The 18,325-nt window shown below is 38.6% G+C and overlaps 1 pseudogene; it reads left to right on the top strand.

The window, feature by feature from the left end:
* LOC126077127 (UDP-glucuronosyltransferase 2B31-like) overlaps nucleotides 1-18,325 on the top strand; it is a 269,121-nt pseudogene that overhangs the window by 11,255 nt on the left and 239,541 nt on the right.

Below are 18,325 nucleotides of genomic sequence, written 5' to 3'. Positions count from 1 at the left end.
AGTCTATTAAGAGATCCATTTTGTTTACCTTCTTATTGGCAGCAACATAAAACTGAGATCCTATTCAAGGATTAAAAGTCAAAACTTATCTCGAGTGCAAATTGTTTAGGCTATATGGAATATCTTTTGTAGAGTTCAAAAGTTATGGTATGATTAATGATAATTTTATCCAATCTAATCTTATTGGGGAAAAATTTTCCTATTCACATTAAAGGAAAATGACAGCGTTAGGAGGAGGAAGAAACAGAGGAGGAAAAGGACAATGAAGAGTATCACAATAGTTAAAATATTTATACCAAATTTTATTTAAATTGAAGAAACAATATGGACATTCCAATATGTAACTACAAATGTATATTCATGGTTTTTAAATGGAAGTCTTATGACTATTTCATAGAAATTCCAAACTCAAAGCTTTTTTTTTTTTAATATTAGAGATTCTTAATCTCTGGACAATAAGGGGTATATTAGGGGAATATTTGGGAAAGTAAGAGAAAGTTTAAGATGTGACATAGTAGGGTTATGTAACTTAGAGAAATATGGAAATACAATCATCACCACCATAACTAACTTTTCTTAGTGTTCATAGTTAGGAAATAAAATGCTAATGACTCCCAACTGAAAGAATTCTTCAGAAAACGTTCTGGAATAAAAACATGTGATATATGAGAACTATGACCAAAGAGGTGTCATTATGTTGATTCCAAATCATGGTGATCCCATGTGTATCAGAGTAGATCTGTGCTCCATAGGGTTTTCCTTGGCTGATTTTTCATAATAAGATCACTGTGCCTTTCTTTTGGTGCATCTCTAGGTGGACTTGAGCTTTCAGCATTTTGGTTAGCAGCTGAGCACAGTAATCATTTGCACTGTGCTGAGACTCCAGTAGAAATATAACTGTATGGAATTAAAACTGAGTTAAGACCCTGCTGTGATCCCTCCTTTCAAGAATGTATATTAGTAGTTAATAACTATAAATGAAGAGCCAGGATTCCTCTCACTACTGTGACGTAGCTTAATTTCATTACTAGCTTCCACAAGGCACATACATAAACAAATTTACACAAATATACATCATAGAGGCCATACATGGTATATCACACATCTCCTTCCAAAGGAATTGACTGATTAATTTTGTTAAAAAGCAGCCACTATTATGATAATTTCTATCAATACTTGAAGATCCCTGTGTGGTACAAACCTACAAAACAAAAGGCTGGCAGTTCCACCCTACCAATGGCACTCAGAAGAGAGGTCCAGAGATCTGCTTCCATAAAGATTACAGCCAAAAAATCCCATGGCACTCAGTTCTACCCTGTAACACATAGGGTTGTCGTGAGTAGGAATCGACTCTGCAGCAACAGCTTTGGTTTTGGTTGTCATTGTTTGATTTTTTTCTCTTAAGTTGTTTGTCAACAAATTGAAACATATTGTTCAATATTTTTTTGCTGTTTCATGATGAAGCAACTTCTTTCTTCATAGGAAATACAAGAATTTGTCCAGAGCTCTGGAGAATATGGTGTTGTAGTGTTAACTCCTGAGTCAATGGTCAGGAACATTACAGAAGAAAGGGCCCACACGATTGCATCAGCCCTTGCCCAGATTCCACAAAAGGTAGATAAAGTGTCTTAATGGTGAGCAATTACTTCCCTAGTCTCTTCAACTCTATAAAGTCTCTGATTATAGAAATTTTCTGCAGAAAGGTAAACTATCATGATAACAACTATTTATCTCAAATTTTAGTTTGAAAACAGAAATTTTGGTGATAGATGTTAATATGATGTCTTTTTAACTGATAATTACTTCAGCAATAACATTATAATGCGAAATACATATGTTTCATAGTTGCAGTGTGAAGTTTTGGCATTATAATGATGTGGTAGCCAGGTATACAGGAATCACTGAATTCTGTCCTGTCATTTGTTCCTCTTTCTTGCAGGATTCCTGAGGTCGCTATACTTACTGCAGACATTATCAGAAAAGAGTAGTAGAATTTTAATTTGGTTATTAGAATACTAGGTCAGATATAAAAGTAAAAAATATTTCACAAAACAATAAAGTCTGGGGAACATGACACTCTACACAGAAGCACCATACCATCCCTTTGCAGCAAAAACCTGAAAAACTAAGTAAAACAGATACAAACATCAATCCTGAAGCCCTAAGCATTGAAGACAAGATAAAGAACTTGATCAAGCACCAAATGCAATAAGAAGCTGACAGAGAAGAGAGAATTAGGAGAGTAATGGAGTGGAGGTCCCCTACCAGCTAACATGGTACTGACCTGTCACCTTGGACTATAGCCAGCAAGGAACACAGACAGGGAATACAGAAAGGCATCTTCATAGAACTCCTACCAGAAGACAGAGCACCTGGTAACCACGGATATGATCATCCACCTCCACACTTCTTCCTTCTAGTTGGCCTCTACAGCTTTTCTACAGGCCACTGTCACTCGACCAGAGAAACACCAGCTCACTTCCACCCAAGTCCACCCCGCCCTCACAGGTCAGCCCCTTCAGCACCATTTTTTGTTGTTGTTTTTTTGTTTGTTTGTTTTACCTTTCTTTGTTTGTTTTTTCTCTCACTCTTCCTTCCTTTCCCTTCTTCTGGCCAGCTGGCCCTGTGTGCAGTCCCCACCACTTCTTGAAGGGCTGTGCAACACTGTTCAGACAGAGAACCACCAGCCAGGCCTCTCCAGTTCTATGCCAGCTTCACCAGCCAAGTCTGTACCCTACTTTTTTTTTTTTTCAGTTTCTTCTCCTTTTCTCTTCCTTCCTTTCCTTTCTCCTGCCCACTTAATCCTGTACACTGCCCCGTCCCTTCTTAACAGGCAATGTTGCACTGCTTGGCTAGAGAGCCACTGGCACACTAACTCCCCAGGCCCATTCTGCCCCCAACAGCAAGCTCCTTTACTGCCATATTTTTGTTTGTTTTTTTCTTTTCTCTTACTCTCTTCCTCCCTTCCTTTCCTTCTCCCATCCACCTAGCCCTGAACACCACCCCCCCCCCTTTTTCGGGAGGCTATGCTGAACCTCTCAGCTAGAAAACCTCTGGCACATGGCCTCCAAGGGTCTACACCTCCCCCACAGGTCAGCTCCCTCAGCACCATATTTTATTTTTCTTTATTGTTCTTTTCTTTTTTCCTTCTCTCTCTCACCTAGGCCTTGTGCTACCCCCACCTCTTCCTGAAGGGCAGTGTCACTACACCCAGTAAGAGAGACATCAGTGAACTACCACCAACTTCCAAGGCACCTCTAATGGCCAACTGCCTCAGCAACATATTTATTTTTGTTGTTGTATTTGTATTATTGGGTTTTATTTTTTTGTTGTTTCTTCTCTCGCTTCCTCTTTTTCCCTTTCCTTTCTCCTGCTGACCTACACTGTACACCACCCATGCCCCTTCATGACAGTCCAAGCTACACCACTCAGCTAGAGGGCCACTGGCACATGGTCCCCCCAGGTATGCCCTACTCCATGCACCAAATCTTTCCACGACTCCATTTTATTTACTTTATTTTTGCTCTGTCTCTCTCTCTTCTTTCTGTCACACACTTAGCTCCACACATCATATCCTCTCCCTTCTTTGCTGCCTATCTACACTGTGTGCTGAGCACTGTGCACGTGATGGGCAGCAGCATATTCACCCGAACCTTGGCGCAAATACACATGCAGCCCTAGCCCCCTGAAGTGACCTTGGGAGAAGCCCAGACAGCGCATGCAGGCAGCACAACGATGCAGCTGACTGGAGGAGAAGTCACTGGGAGGCAGTGACTGGTTTTGGAGCATGGAGTGTGGCGTTCCAGCCGGGGAACCTCGGTGCTGGGCTTTGGACTGGGAGTGGAGGAGCTGCCATGGCTTCTGAGACAGCACAAGCACAGGACAGGGCCTGACACTCAGGGGCACTCTTGACCCACCCAGCACATACACACAGGCTACACGCCCCTCGGGAATCTCAGATAAAACAGTCATCACCAAGCAAGATAAGTAACTTTGTCTATATTGCTGGGTGCTATTCTCTCCTATCTATCTGATCCCTACCCTCCCTGCCCCAGGTGGCTTCATTAATGTTGGAATTTCCTGGGCCAGTAGTGAAGTGCTCCACAGTTTCTCTTTTTTTTTCTTTTCCTAACCCATTCTCCTGACCTGAGAGAAGCAGCTATTAAAAACCCAGGGACAAAAAATACTTCCCTGACTTCCCTAAATTGGACTAAAAATACAGAACCAGCTCCAGCCAAGAATACAAGATTCACAGTCTTTGGCTTTCATCCCCACAGGGAACAAGGTGGCTATTATAATGCAAAGGCAATTCTGATAGAGATCTGACTGTAATTGTTTCAGCAGATCACTGGAAAGACAGGTTTTCCAGGTCTGATGTCTCTACCTATTAAACCGACCCCTCACTGATCCATAACCGGGAACTGAGGGCTGAAGCTCCACCCAAACCATCTAGCCACCTGCCAAAGGGGTCTGAGGATACTGATACCTACCAGTCTTTAGAGGTACATGCATTGGGTGCCTAAGGTACAGCTGCAGAGTGCCAACAAAAGCACTTTAGGAATAGAGACACACCTACCTCACTGGCATGTGGGGGAAGGCTGTCAGCATCCTGCCCATCCCTGGAGTGTGAGCTCCTGCTGCTACTAGAATCTGGTGCACACAACTATTACCATTACTCCTCTAAGTTAATAGGTGACAGTCTACACCACACACTTGGTGACCCAAAATCAGAACACTTAAGCTGATTCTACTCAAGAATAGTGAATAGACTCTTAGGCTTATATATCTGGTAACAGCCCAAACCACCTGGTAATAGGACATAAGTGATTCAAAGGCTACAACAATCAAGACAGCACAATCTAGAAGCCCATCTATGTATATTGAAAGAAAACAAGACAAGAGAAGACTCAGTGAGCAAATACAAAATAAATCATTATAATATCTTATAGGTGGCTCAGAGACAGCAGTCGATATCAAACCACATAAAGAAGCAGACCATGATTGCTTCTACAACTCCCCAAATTAAAGAATCAAAATCTTTCCCAAATGAAGATACAATCCTGGAATTGCCAGATGCAGAATATAAGAAACTAATTTACAGAATGCTTCAAGACATCAGGGATGACCTCAGAAATGAAATAAGGCAAATTACAGAAAAAGTCAAGGAACACACTGATAAAGCAGTTGAAAAAAATCAAAAAGATTATTCAAGAACATAGTGGAAAAATTAATAAGCTGCCAGAATCTATAGAGAGACAGTATTCAGAAATCCAAAAGAAAACAGTAATATTACAGAATGAGACAACTCAATAGGAAGTCAGAGGAGCAGAATTGAGCAATTGGAATGCAGAGTGGGGGAGGTGGAGGATAAGGGAACGGACACCAATATAGTTGAAGAAAAATTAGATAAAAGAGTTTAAAAACAAATGAAGAAACCCTAAGAGTCATGTGGGAATCTATCAAGAAAAATAACTTGCGTGCGATTGGAGTTCCAGAACAGGGAGGGATAACAGAAAATACAGAGAGAATAGTTGAAGATCTATTGGGACAAAACTTCCCTGACATCATGAAAGACGAAAGGATATCTATCCAAGATGCTCATTGAACCCCATATAAGATTGATCCAAAAAGAAAATCACCAAGGTATATTATCATCAAAATTGCCAAAACCAAACATAAAGAGAAAATTTTAAAAGATCCAAGAATAAAATAAAAGCCACCCTCAAAGGAGAATCAATAAGTTCAGACTACTCAGCAGAAACCATGCAGTCAAGAAGACAATGGGATGACATATATAGAGCACTGAAGGAGAAAAACTGCCAGCCAAGGATCGTATATCCAGCAAACCTCTCTCAAATACATGAAGGTGAAATTAAAACATTTACAGATAAACACAAGCTTAGAGAATTTGCAAAAATGAAACCAAAACTACAAGGATTACCAAAGGGAATTGTTTGGTCAGAAAATAAATAATACCAGATACCAGCACAACACAAGGTCACAGAACAGAACATAGCCTGATATAAACTCAAATAGGGAAATCACAAAAACAAATTAAATAATTTTAAAAAGAAAAAAATGCTCAAACAGTGAATCATTGAACTTACAATGTAAAACATCACAGTAATCAAAAAGAGGGACTAAATACCGGAAGCTTAGATCTTCCATATGGAGAAGAAAACAAGGCGATATAGGATGATACAAGTTAGGTTTTCACTCAGAAAAATAGGGGTAAATATTAAGGTAACCACAAAGAGGTCTAACAATTCCATAATTCAAAATAAAAACCACGAAAAACGTAACGACTCAGGAAACATAAATTCAACTACTATGAAAATGAGGAACACATGATTTAAAAGAAAAATGTCTCAGCACAAAAAAACCAAGTGGAAAAATGAAATTGTCAACAACACACAGAAAAAGGCATCAAAAAGACATACTTATCTATAATTACGCAAAATGTAAATGGACTAAATGCACCAATAAAGAGACAGAGAGTCTCAGACTGAATAAAGAAACACTATCCATCTATATGCTGCCTACAAGAGACACACCTTAGACTTAGAGACACAAACAAACTAAAACTCAAAGGATGGAAAAAAATATATCAAGCAAACAACAATCAAAAAAGAGCAGGAGTGGCAATATTAATTTCTCACAAAATAGACTTTAAAGTTAAATCCACCACAAAGGATACAGAAGGATACTACATAATGTTTAAAGGGACAATTGACAAGGAAGATATAACCATATTAAATATTTATGCACCCAATGACAGGACTGCAAGATACATAAAAAAAAAAAAACTTGAACAGCACTGAAAAGTGAGATAGACACCTCCACAATTATAGTAGGAGACTTCAACACACCACTTTTGGAGAAGGATAGGACTTCCAGTAAGAAGTTCAATAGAGACACGGAAGACCTAATTACTACAATCAACCAACTTGACCTCAAAGACTTATACAGAACACTCCACCCAACAGCTGCAAAGTATACTTTTTTTTCTAGTGCACATGGAACATTCTCTAGAATACATCACATATTAGGTCATAAAACAAACCTTTGCAGAGTCCAAAACATCAAAAAATTACAAAGCATCATCTCAGACCACAAGGCGTTAAAAGTAGAAATTAATAACAGAAAAATCAGGGAAAAGAAATTAAATACTTGGAAACTGAACAATACCCTGCTGAAAAAAGTCTCAGTTATAGAAGACATTAAGGAGGGAATAAAGAAATTCAAAGAATGCACTGAGAATGAAAACGCTTCCTATCAAAACCTCTGGGACACAGGAAAAGAAGTGCCCAGAGGTCAATTTATATAGATAAATGTACATATACATAAAGAAGAAAGAGCTAAAATCAGAGAACTGTCCCTACAACTTGAACAAATAGAAAGCGAGCAACAAAAGAATCCATCGGGCACCAGAAAAAAACAAATAATAAAGATTAGAGCTGAACTAAATGAACTAGAGAACAGAGAAACAATTGAAAGAATTAACAAGGCCAGAAGCTGGTTCTTTGAAAGAATTAACAAAATTGATAAACCATTGGCCAGACTGACTAAAGAAATACAGGAAAGGAAACAAATGTCCCGAATAAGAAACGAGATGGGCCACATCACAACAGACCCAAGTGAAAGTAAAAGAATCATATCAGATTATTATGAAAAGTTGTACTCTAACAATTTGCAAACCTAGAAGAAATGAATGAATTCCTAGAAAAACACTACCTACCGAAACTAACACAATCAGAAGTAGAACAACTAAATAGACCAATAACAAAAAAAGAGATTGAAAAGGTAATCAAAAAACTCCCAACCAAAAAAAGCCCTGGCCCGGACAGCTTCACTGCAGAGTTCCACCAAACTTTCAGAGAAGAATTAACACCACTACTACTAAAGGTATTTCAAGGCGTAAAAAATGATGGAGTACTACCTGACTCATTCTATGAAGCCACCATATCCCTGATACCAAAACCAGGAAAAGACACCACAAAAAAAGAAAATTACAGACCTATATCTCTCATGAACATCGATGCAAAAATCCTCAACAAAATTCTAGCCAATAGAATTCAACAACATATCAAAAAAATAACCCACCATGACCGAGTGGGATTTATACCAGGTATATAAGGTTGGTTTAATATTAGAAAAACCATTAATGTAATCCCCCATATAAATAAAACAAAAGACAAAAACCACATGATCTTATCAATTGATGTCGAAAAGGCATTTGACAAAGTCCAACGCCCATTCATGATAAAAACTCTCAGCAAAATAGGAATTGAAGGAAAATTCCTCAACATAATAAAGGGCATCTATACAAAGCCAACAGCCAACATCACTCTAAATGGAGAGAGCCTGAAAGCATTTCCCTTGAGAACGGGAACCAGACAAGGATGCCCTTTACCACCGTACTTGTTCAACATTTTGCTAGAGGTCCTAGCCAGAGCAGTTAGGCTAGACAAAGAAATAAAGGGCATCCGGATTGGCAAGGAGGAAGTAAAATTATCTCTATTTGCAGATGACATGATCTTATACACAGAAAACCCTAAGGAATCCTCCAGAAAACTACTGAAACTAATAGAAGAGTTCGGCAGAGTCTCAGGTTACAAGATAAACATACGAAAATCACTTGTATTCCTCTACATCAACAAAAAGAACATCGAAGAGGAAATCACCAAATCAATACCATTCACAGTAGCCCCCAAGAAGATAAAATACTTAGGCAGAAATCTTACTAAAGATGTAAAAGACCTATACAAAGAAAACTACAAAGTACTAGTGCAAGAAACTAAAAAGGACCTACATAAATGGAAAAACATACCTTGCTCATGGATAGGAAGAATTCACATAGTAAAAAGGCCTATTCTACCAAAAGCCATCTATACATACAATGCACTTCCGATCCAAATTCCAATGACATTTTTTAATGTGATGGAGAAAAAAATCACCAACTTCATACAGAAGGGAAAGAAGCCCCGGATAAGTAATGCATTACTGAAAAAGAAGAAGAAAGTGGGAGGCCTCACTCTACCTGATTTCAGAACCTATTATACAGCCACAGTAGTCAGAACAGCCTGGTACTGGTACAACAACAGGCACATAGACCAATGGAACAGAACTGAGAACCCAGATATAAATCCATCCACATATAAGCAGCTAATATTTGACAAAGGCCCAGTGTTAGTTAATTGGGGAAAAGCTAGCCTTTTTAACAAATGGGGCTGGCATACCTGGATATCCATTTGCAAAAAAATGAAACAGGACCCATACCTCCCACCATGCACAAAAACTAACTCCAAGTGGATCAAAGACCTAAACATAAAGACTAAAACGATAAAGATCATGGAACAAAAAATAGAGACAAACTTAGGAGCCCTAACACAAGGCATAAACAGAATACAAAACATTACTGAAATGACGAAAAGAAACCAGATAACCGGGAGCTCCTAAAAATCAAACACCTATGCTCATCTAAAGACTTCACCAAAAGAGTAAAAAGACCAGCTACAGATTGGGAAAAAATTTTCAGCTATGACATCTCCGACCAGCGCCTCATCTCTAAAATCTATATGATTCTGTTAAAACTCAACCACAAAAAGACAAACAACGCAATCAAAAAGTGGGCAAAGGATAAGAATACGCACTTCACTAAAGAAGATATTCAGGTGGCTAACAGATACATGAGAAAATGCTCTCGATCATTAGCCATTAGAGAAATGCAAATTAAAACTCCGATGAGATTCCATCTCACTCCAACAAGGCTGGAATTAATCTAAAAAACACAAAATAATAAATGTTGGAGGGGCTGCGGAGAGATTGGAACTCTTGTACACTGCTGGTGGGAATGTAAAATGGTACAACCAGTTTGGAAATCTATCTGGCATTTTCTTAAGCAGTTAGAAATAGAACTACCATACAACCCAGAAATCCCATTCCCTGGAATATAAAAAAAAAAAAAAAAGAGAAATAAGAACCTTCACAAGAACAGATATATGCACACCCATGTTTATTGCAGCTCTGTTTCCAATAGCAAAAAGCTGGAAGCAACCAAGGTGTCCATCAAGGGATGAATGGGTAAATAAATTATGATATATGCACACAACGGAATACTAAATAATGATGAAGAACAGTGACGAATCTATGAAACATTTCATAACAGGGAGGAACCTGGAAGCCATTATGCTGAGTGAAATTAGTCAGAGGCAAAAGGGCAAATATTGTATAAGACCACTCTTATAAGATCTTGAGAAAAAGGATAAACTGAAAAGAACACATACTTTTGTGGGTATAAGAGGGGGAGGTGGGGGGGTGGGAGAGGGTTATTTACTGATTAGTTAGTAGATAAGAACTACTTTAGGTGAAGGGAAGCACAATACTCAATACAGGGAAGATCAGCTCAACTGGACTGGACCAAAAGCAAAGAAGTTTCTGGGATAAACTGAATGCTTCAAAGGTCAGCGGAGCAAGGGCGGGGGTTTGGGGACTATGGTTTAAGGGGACTTCTAAGTCAATTGGCAAAATAATTCTATTATGAAAACATTCTGCATCCCACTTCGAAGTGTGACGTCTAGGGTCTTAAATGCTAACAAGCGGCCATCTAAGATGCATCAATCGGTCTCAACCCACCTAGATCAAAGGAGAATGAAGAACACCAAGGTCACACAATAACTATGAGCCCAAGAGACAGAAAGGGCCACATGAACTAGAGACTTACATCATCCTGAGGCCAGAAGAACCAGATGGTGCCCGGCCACAACCAATGACTGCCCTGACAGGGAGCACAACAGAGAGCCCCGGAGGGAGCAGGAGAACAGTGAGATGCAGACCCCAAATACTCATAAAAACACCATACTTAATGGTCTGACTGAGACTAGAAGAATCCCGGCGGTCATGGTCCCCAAACCTTCTGTTGGTCCAGGACAGGAACCATTCCTGAAGACAACTCATCCGGCATGGAAGGGTTGGACAATGGGTTGGAGAGAGATGCTGATGAAGAGTGAGCTACTTGTATCAGTTGGACACTTGAGACTGTGTCGGCATCTCCTGTCTGGAGGGGAGATAGGAGGGTATAGAGGGTTAGAAACTGGCAAAAGGGTCACAAAAAGAGAGACTGGAAGGAGGGAGTGGGCTGACTCATTAGGGGGAGAGTAAGTGGGAATTTTTAGTAAGGTGTATGTAAGCTTGTATGTGACTGACTTGATTTGTAAACTTTCACTTAAAGCACAATAAAAATTATTAAAAAAATAAAAATACCGTGGCCTGGGTGAGGCACAACTTAGTCTTCAAGTTGATGTCTTTGTTTTTCAACACTTTAAACAGAACTTTTGCAACAAATTCGCCCAGTGCAATACATTATTTGGTTTCTTTTTTTTTTTTTTAATTTTTATTGTGCTTCAAGTGAAAGTTTACAAATCAAGTCAGACTCTCATACAAAAATTTATAAATATCTTACTATACACTCCTAATTGCTCTTCCCCTAATGAGACAGCACACTCCTTCCCTCCACTCTCTCTTTTCATGTTCATTCGGCCAGCTTCTGACCCACTCTACCCTCTATCTCCCCTTCAGACAGGAGATGTCGACATAGTCTCATGTGTCTACTTGACCCAAGAAGCTCATTCTTTACCAGTGTCATTGTATTTCCCATAGTCCAGTCCAATCCCTCTGTGAAGAGTTGGCTTTGGGAATGGTTCCTGTCTTGGGCTAAAAGGAGTCTGGGGACCATGACCTCTGGGGTCATTTTAGTCTCAGTAAGACCATTAAATCTGGTCTTTTTACAAGAATCTGAGGTCTGCATCCCACTGCTGTCCTGCTCCCTCAGGGGTTCTCTGTTGTATTCCCTGTCAGGGCAGTCATCAGTTATAGCCGGGCACCATCTAGTTCTTCTGGTCTCAGGCTAACGTAGTCTCCGCTTTATGTGGCCCTTTCTGCCTCTTGGGCTTATAATTACCTTTTATCGTTGGTGTTCTTCATTGTCCTTTGCTCCAGGTGGGATGAGAACAATTGATGCAAATAAGATGGACGCTTGCTAGTGTTTAAAAATCCAGACACCACTCTCCAAAGTGGGATGCAGAATGTTCTCTTAATAGATTTTGTTATGCCAATTGACTTAGATGTCACCTGAAACCATGGTCCCCAAACCCCCACCCGGCTACGCTGGCCTTCAAAATGTTCAGTTTATTCAGGAAACTTCTTTGCTTTTGGTTTAGTCGACTTGTGCTGACCTCTCCTGTATTGTGTGTTGTCTTTCCCTTCACCTAAATGAGTCTACTGTCTAATTAGTGAAAATCCCTTTCCCTCCCTTCCTCCCTCTCCTAACCATCAAAGAATATTTTCTTCTCTGATTAAACCATTTCCTGAGGTCTTATATTAGTGGCCTTATACAGTATTTGTCCTTTTGCAACAGACTAATTTCACTCAGCATAATGCCTTCCAGGTTCCTCCATGTTATGAAAAGTTTCACAGATTCGTCATTGTTCTTTATCGGTGTGTAATATTTCATTGCATTAATTTGCCATAATTTATTTATCCATTCTTCCATTGATGGGCACCGTGGTTGCCTCTATCTTTTTGCTATTGTAAACACTGCTGCAGTGAACATGGGTGTGCATATATCTGTTGGTGTAAAGGCTCTTATATCTCTAGGTTATATTCCAAGGAGTGGGATTGCTGGATGGTATGGTAGCTCTATTTCTAGCTTTTTAAGGAAGCGCCAAATCACTTTCCAAAGTGGTTGTATCATTTTACATTCCCACCAGCAGTGTATAAATCTTCCAGTCTCTCCACAACCTCTCCAAGATTTTCATTTTGTGTTTTTTGGATTAATGCCAGCCTTGTTGGAGTGAGATGGAATGTCACCGTAGTTTTAATTTGCATTTCTCTAATGGCTAATGATCGTGAGCATTTCCTCATGTATGTGTTAGCTACCTGAATGTCTTCTTTAGTGAAGTGTCTATCATATCTATTGCCCATTTTTTAATTGGGTTGTCTTTTTGTAATTGAGTTTTCGCAGTATCATGTAAATTTTAGAGACGCTAATCAGAAATGGCATAGCTAAAAACTTTTTATCAGTCAATAGGTAATCTTTTTATTCTTTTGCTGAAGTCCTTGGATGAGCATAGGTGTTTGATTTTTAGGAGTTCCCAGTCATCCAGTTTCTCTTCTGCATTGTTAGTAATGTTTTGTATACTGTTTATGCCATGTATTAGGGCTCCTAACATTGTCCCTATATTTTCTTCTATGATCTTTATTCTTTTAGATTTTATATTTAGGTCTTTGATCCCTTTTGAGTTAGTTTTGGTGCATGGCGTGATATAAGGGTCTTGTTTCATTTCTTGCAGATGGATATGCAGTTAAGCCAGCACTATTTGTTAAAAAGACTTTTCCCCATTTAACTGACTTGGGCCTTTTCAAAGATCAGCTGCTTATAGGTGGATGGATTCATGTCTGGATTCTCAATTCTGTTCCATTGGTCTATGTATCTGTTGATGTACCAGTACCAGGCTGTTCTGACTACTGTGGTGGTATAATAGCTTCTAAAATCAGGTAGAGTGAGGTCTCCCACTTTCTTCTTTTTCAGTAATGCTTTACTTATCCAGGGCCTCTTTCCCTTCCATATGAAGTTGGTGATTTGTTTCTCCATCTTATTAAAAAAATGTCTTTGGAAATTGGATCAGAATTGCATTGTATTTATTAATGGCTTCTGGTAAGATTTATTCCTAAATATTTTATCTTCTTGGGGCTACTGTAAATGATATTGATTTGGTGATTTCCTCTTCGATGTTCTTTTTTTTTTTTGCTGTAGAGGAATCCAACTGATTTTTTATATGTTTATCTTGTATCTTGATACACTGATGAACTCTTTCATTAGTTTCAGTAGTTTTCTTGAGGATTCCTTAGGTTTTTCTGTGTATAAGATCATGTCATCTACAAATAGAGATACTTTTATTCCTTCCTTACCAATCTGGATGCCCTTTATTTCCATATGTAGCCTAATTGCTCTACCGAGGATCTCCAACCCAGTGTTGAATAGGAGTGGTGATAAAGGACCTCCTTGTCTGGTTTCCATTCTCAAGAGGAATGCTTTCTGACTCTCTCCCTTTAGGATTTTTGCATCTAAGTTCATAATGGATATAGGTGTATAATTTTTTTTGTGTGTGTGCTGTCTTTATCTGGTTTTGGTATCAAGGATATGCTGGTGTCATACGTTGAGTTTGGGAGTATTCTGCCCTTTTCTGTGTTCTGCAATACCTTTAGCAGTAGTGGTGTTAATTCTTCTCTGAATGTTTGGTAGACTTCTGCAGGGAAGCCACCAGGGCCAGGGCTTTTTTTTGTTGTTGTTGAGAGCTTTTTGATTAACTTTTCAATCTCTTATTTTGTTATGCACCTATTTAGTTGTTCAACGTCCGTTTGTGTTAGTTTAGGTAGGTAGCGTGTTTCTAGGAATTCATCCATTTCTTCTAGGTTTACAAATTGTTAGAATACAATTTTTTGTAGTAATCTGATATGATTCTTTTAATTTCAGTTAGGTCTGTTTTAATATCGCCCATCTCATTTCTTATTCAGGTTGTTTGCTTCCTCTCCTGTGTTTTCTTTTGTCAGTTTGGCCAATGGTTTATCAATTTTGTTAATTTTTTTAAAAGAACCAGCTTTTGGGCTTGTTAACTCTTTCAATTGTTCTTCTTGTTTTCTATTTCATTTAGTTCTGCTCTAATTTTTATTATTTGCTTTCTTCTGGTGCCTGAGGGTTTCTTTTGTTGCTCTCTTTCTATTTTTTCAAATTGTATTGACAATTCTTTGCTTCCGGCCCTTCTTTTTGTATGAGTGCATTTATTGATATAAATTGACCTCTGAGCACTGCTTTCTCTGTATCCCAAAAGTTCTGATAAGAAGTGTTTTCATTCTCTTTGGATTCTATGAATTCCTTTATCCCATCCTTAATGTCTTGTATAACCCAGTCTTTTTTGAGCAGGGTATTTTATTATTCAGTTTCCAAGTGCTTGATTTCTTTACCCTGGTTTTTCTCTTATTGATTTGTGCTTTTATGACCTTATGGTCAGAGAAGATGCTTTGTAATATTTCAATGTTTTGGATTCTGCTTATGCTTGCTATATGCCCTAATACGTGGTCTATTCTAGAGAATGCTCCATGTGCACTAGAAAAGAAAGTATAATTGGCTGCTGTAGGGTGGAGTGTTCTGTACATGTCTATAAGGTTGAGATGGTTGATTGTGGTATTTAGATCTTCCGTGTCTTTACTGAACTTCTATCTGGATGTCGTGTCCTTCACCGAAAGTGGTGTGTTTCACTTTTCAATGCTGTTAGAGTTTGTTTTATGTACGTTACAACCCTGTCATTGGGTGCATAAATATTTAATATGGTTTTATCCTTCTGATATATTGTCCCGTTAATCATTGTTTTTTTTTTTTTATAGTGTCCTCCCTTATCCTTTGTGATGGATTTAACTTTAAAGTCTATTTTGTCAGAAATTAATATTGCCACGCCTGTTCCTTTTTGATTGTTGTTTGCTTGATATATATTTTTCCATCCTTTGGGTTTTAGTTTGTTTGTGTGTCTAAGTCTAAGGCGTGTCTCTTGTAGGCAGCATATAGACGGATCATGTTTCTTTATCCAGTCTGAGACTCTCTCTCTTTATTGGTGCACTTAGGCCATTAACATTCAGCGTAATTATGCATAGGTATGAGTTTAATGCTGTCATTTTAATATCTTTTTTTTCTGTGTTCTTGACAGTTTCTTTTTCACACTTAGTTTTTTGTGCTGAGTAGTTTATCTTTGTATATTGTCTTTTCCTCTTACTCGTTGTTGTTTTTTTTTTTTCTGCTGAGTCTCTATATTTTTCTTGCATTTTATTTTTATGAGTAGGATAGATCGTCTCCTGAGTAGTTTCCTTAATATTTACCCCATTTTTGTAACTTTCAACCTAACTTTTATATCTTTGTATGGCCTTGTCTTCCTCTCCATATTAAAGATCTATGACTACACTTCTTCCTTTCTCTTTATTATTTTAATTTTGTCTTCTTTTCCACAATGACATTGTTGATTTCCTCTTTTGAGCATTTTATTTTCTTGATTTAATTTGTGATTTTCCCTGTCTGGGTTAACATCTGATTGTACTGTCCAGTGTCTGAGTCTTGGACACCTGATATTAATGATTTTCTAACCAAAGTATTCCTTGTATTTTTGGTTTGATTATTACAAATTCCCTATGCTTCTGTTTATCTGGAAATGTCTTAATTTCACCTTCATGTTTGAGAGACTGTTTTGCTGGATATAAGATTCTTGGCTGTGAATTTTTTTCCTTCAATTTTTTATATGTCATCCCATTGTCTTCTTACCTGCATGGTTTCTGACAGATAGTCCGAGCATATTTTTATTGGCAATCTTTTGCAGATGACTTTTCGTTTACCCCTCGCTGCTCTTAAAATTCTCTATCTTTGGTTTTGGGAAGTTTGATTATAATCTGTCTTGGTGACTTTCTTTTAACATCTACCTCATGTGGAGTTCGATGAGCATCTTGTATAGATATCTTCTCATATTTCACGATATCAGGAAAGTTTTCTGCTGACAAACCTTCAAGAAGTTTCTCTATATATTCTGTTATTCCTTCTTGTTCTGGTACTCCAAACACTCATAGTTTATTTCTATTGATATAATCCCACATGATTCTTCAGGTTTCTTCTTTTTTTTTAATTCTTTTTTCCTGATTTTCTTCAAATATATTAGTGCCAAGTGCTTTACCTTCAAGTTCAGAAATTCTGCCTTCCACTTGCTTGATTCTGCTCCTCTGACTTTCTATTGAGCTGTCTCATTCTGTAATTTTATAGTTAATCTTCTGAATTTCTGATTGCAGTCTCTCCATGGATTCTTGCACCTTATTAACTTTTTTGTTATGTTCTCGAATAACCTTTTAAATTTCTTCAACTGTTCTATCTGTGTGTTCCTTGGCTTGTTCTGCATATTGCATGATGTCCTTCCTGATGTCTTGAAGAATTCTGTATATTAGGCTTTTGAATTTTGCATCTGGTAATTCCAGGAAGGCACCTTCATCCAGAAGATCCTTTGATTCTCTCCTTTGAGAGCTTGTTGAAGCAATCATCGTCTCTTTCTTTATGTGATTTAATATTAACTGTTGTCTCTGAGCCATCCATAAGTTATTGTATTAGTTGATGTTTGCTTTCTGTATCCTAGTTTCTTGCTTTGTTTTGTTTTGATATACCCAAATGGGTTGCTTGAGTGAGCTAGCTTGATTATTTTCACCTTTGGCGCTCTGACATCCTGTCACCAGATGGCTAGAGATGTTATCATGTTTGTGAGCTTATGAGTTCATTCACTTTTCTTGTGTGGATTTAGCTCAGGTGTTCAGGTAGCTGGTCAGCAAGTGTGTGGCACAGGCTCTGTCCCGCAGTCTTAGAGGGGCAAGGGTGTTTGATGTAGGCACCAGTATCTGGTTGAAGCTGGGGGTCACGCTCTAAACAAGGCAGGGGGCTGAGAACCATCCCCCCAGCATCTCTGAGGAAAGCACTTCCTTGTTCCAAAAAGCATACAGGTGGGTGGCTTTTGAAAGTTACCTGTTTTGCTGTTTCTACAGTGTCATGTCATAGCACTTTGGGATTCAGAGTTCAGAAACCATATGTCTTTATTCACACTTCTCCCTTGATCATAATGATTTTCAACAGTGAAACAACCAAATACAACTGCAATGCCTCAAAGTGAAATGTTGAGCACTATCCAACATGTAAAATAACAATACTAACAAGGAAAACAAAAATAGTAATAACAAACATTTACTGAGATTCTACTACATGATAGAAACAGTTCTAAGTATTCTACGACTCAATCTATTATTCTTCACAACAATCAGATGAAAGGGGCACTTATCCCATCTATTCCATTTTAACAAAGAGACAACTGAGGCATAGAGAGAACAAATAAATTGTACAAAACAGAGGCAGGGCCAAGATGGCAGACTAGGTGGACGCTACCGTGGATCCCTCTTGCAACAAAGACTCGGAAAAACAAGTGAATCGAACACATGCATAACAATCTATGAACCCTGAACAACAAACACAGATTTAAAGATGGAGAACAAACAGATACGGGGAGGCAGCGATTGGTTTCAGAGCCTGGAGCCAGCATATCTGTCAGGTGACCTTCGGCGCCCAATTTGGGGCAGAGCCCGGGGGGCAGACGGCACAAACAAGGGGCCCAGCCCTGGCCCCCGAACTCATTCCGGGAGGGGACCCAGCCAGTTCGCGCGGGCGGCTTGGTGGCGCAGCCAGTGGGAGAAGTCCCTGGGA

Source organism: Elephas maximus, chromosome 5 (assembly GCF_024166365.1).
Source record: "Elephas maximus indicus isolate mEleMax1 chromosome 5, mEleMax1 primary haplotype, whole genome shotgun sequence".
NCBI classification, from domain to species: domain Eukaryota; kingdom Metazoa; phylum Chordata; class Mammalia; order Proboscidea; family Elephantidae; genus Elephas; species Elephas maximus.
Note: the sequence above shows the minus strand (reverse complement) of the source record. Positions and strands in the feature narration are given on the sequence as shown.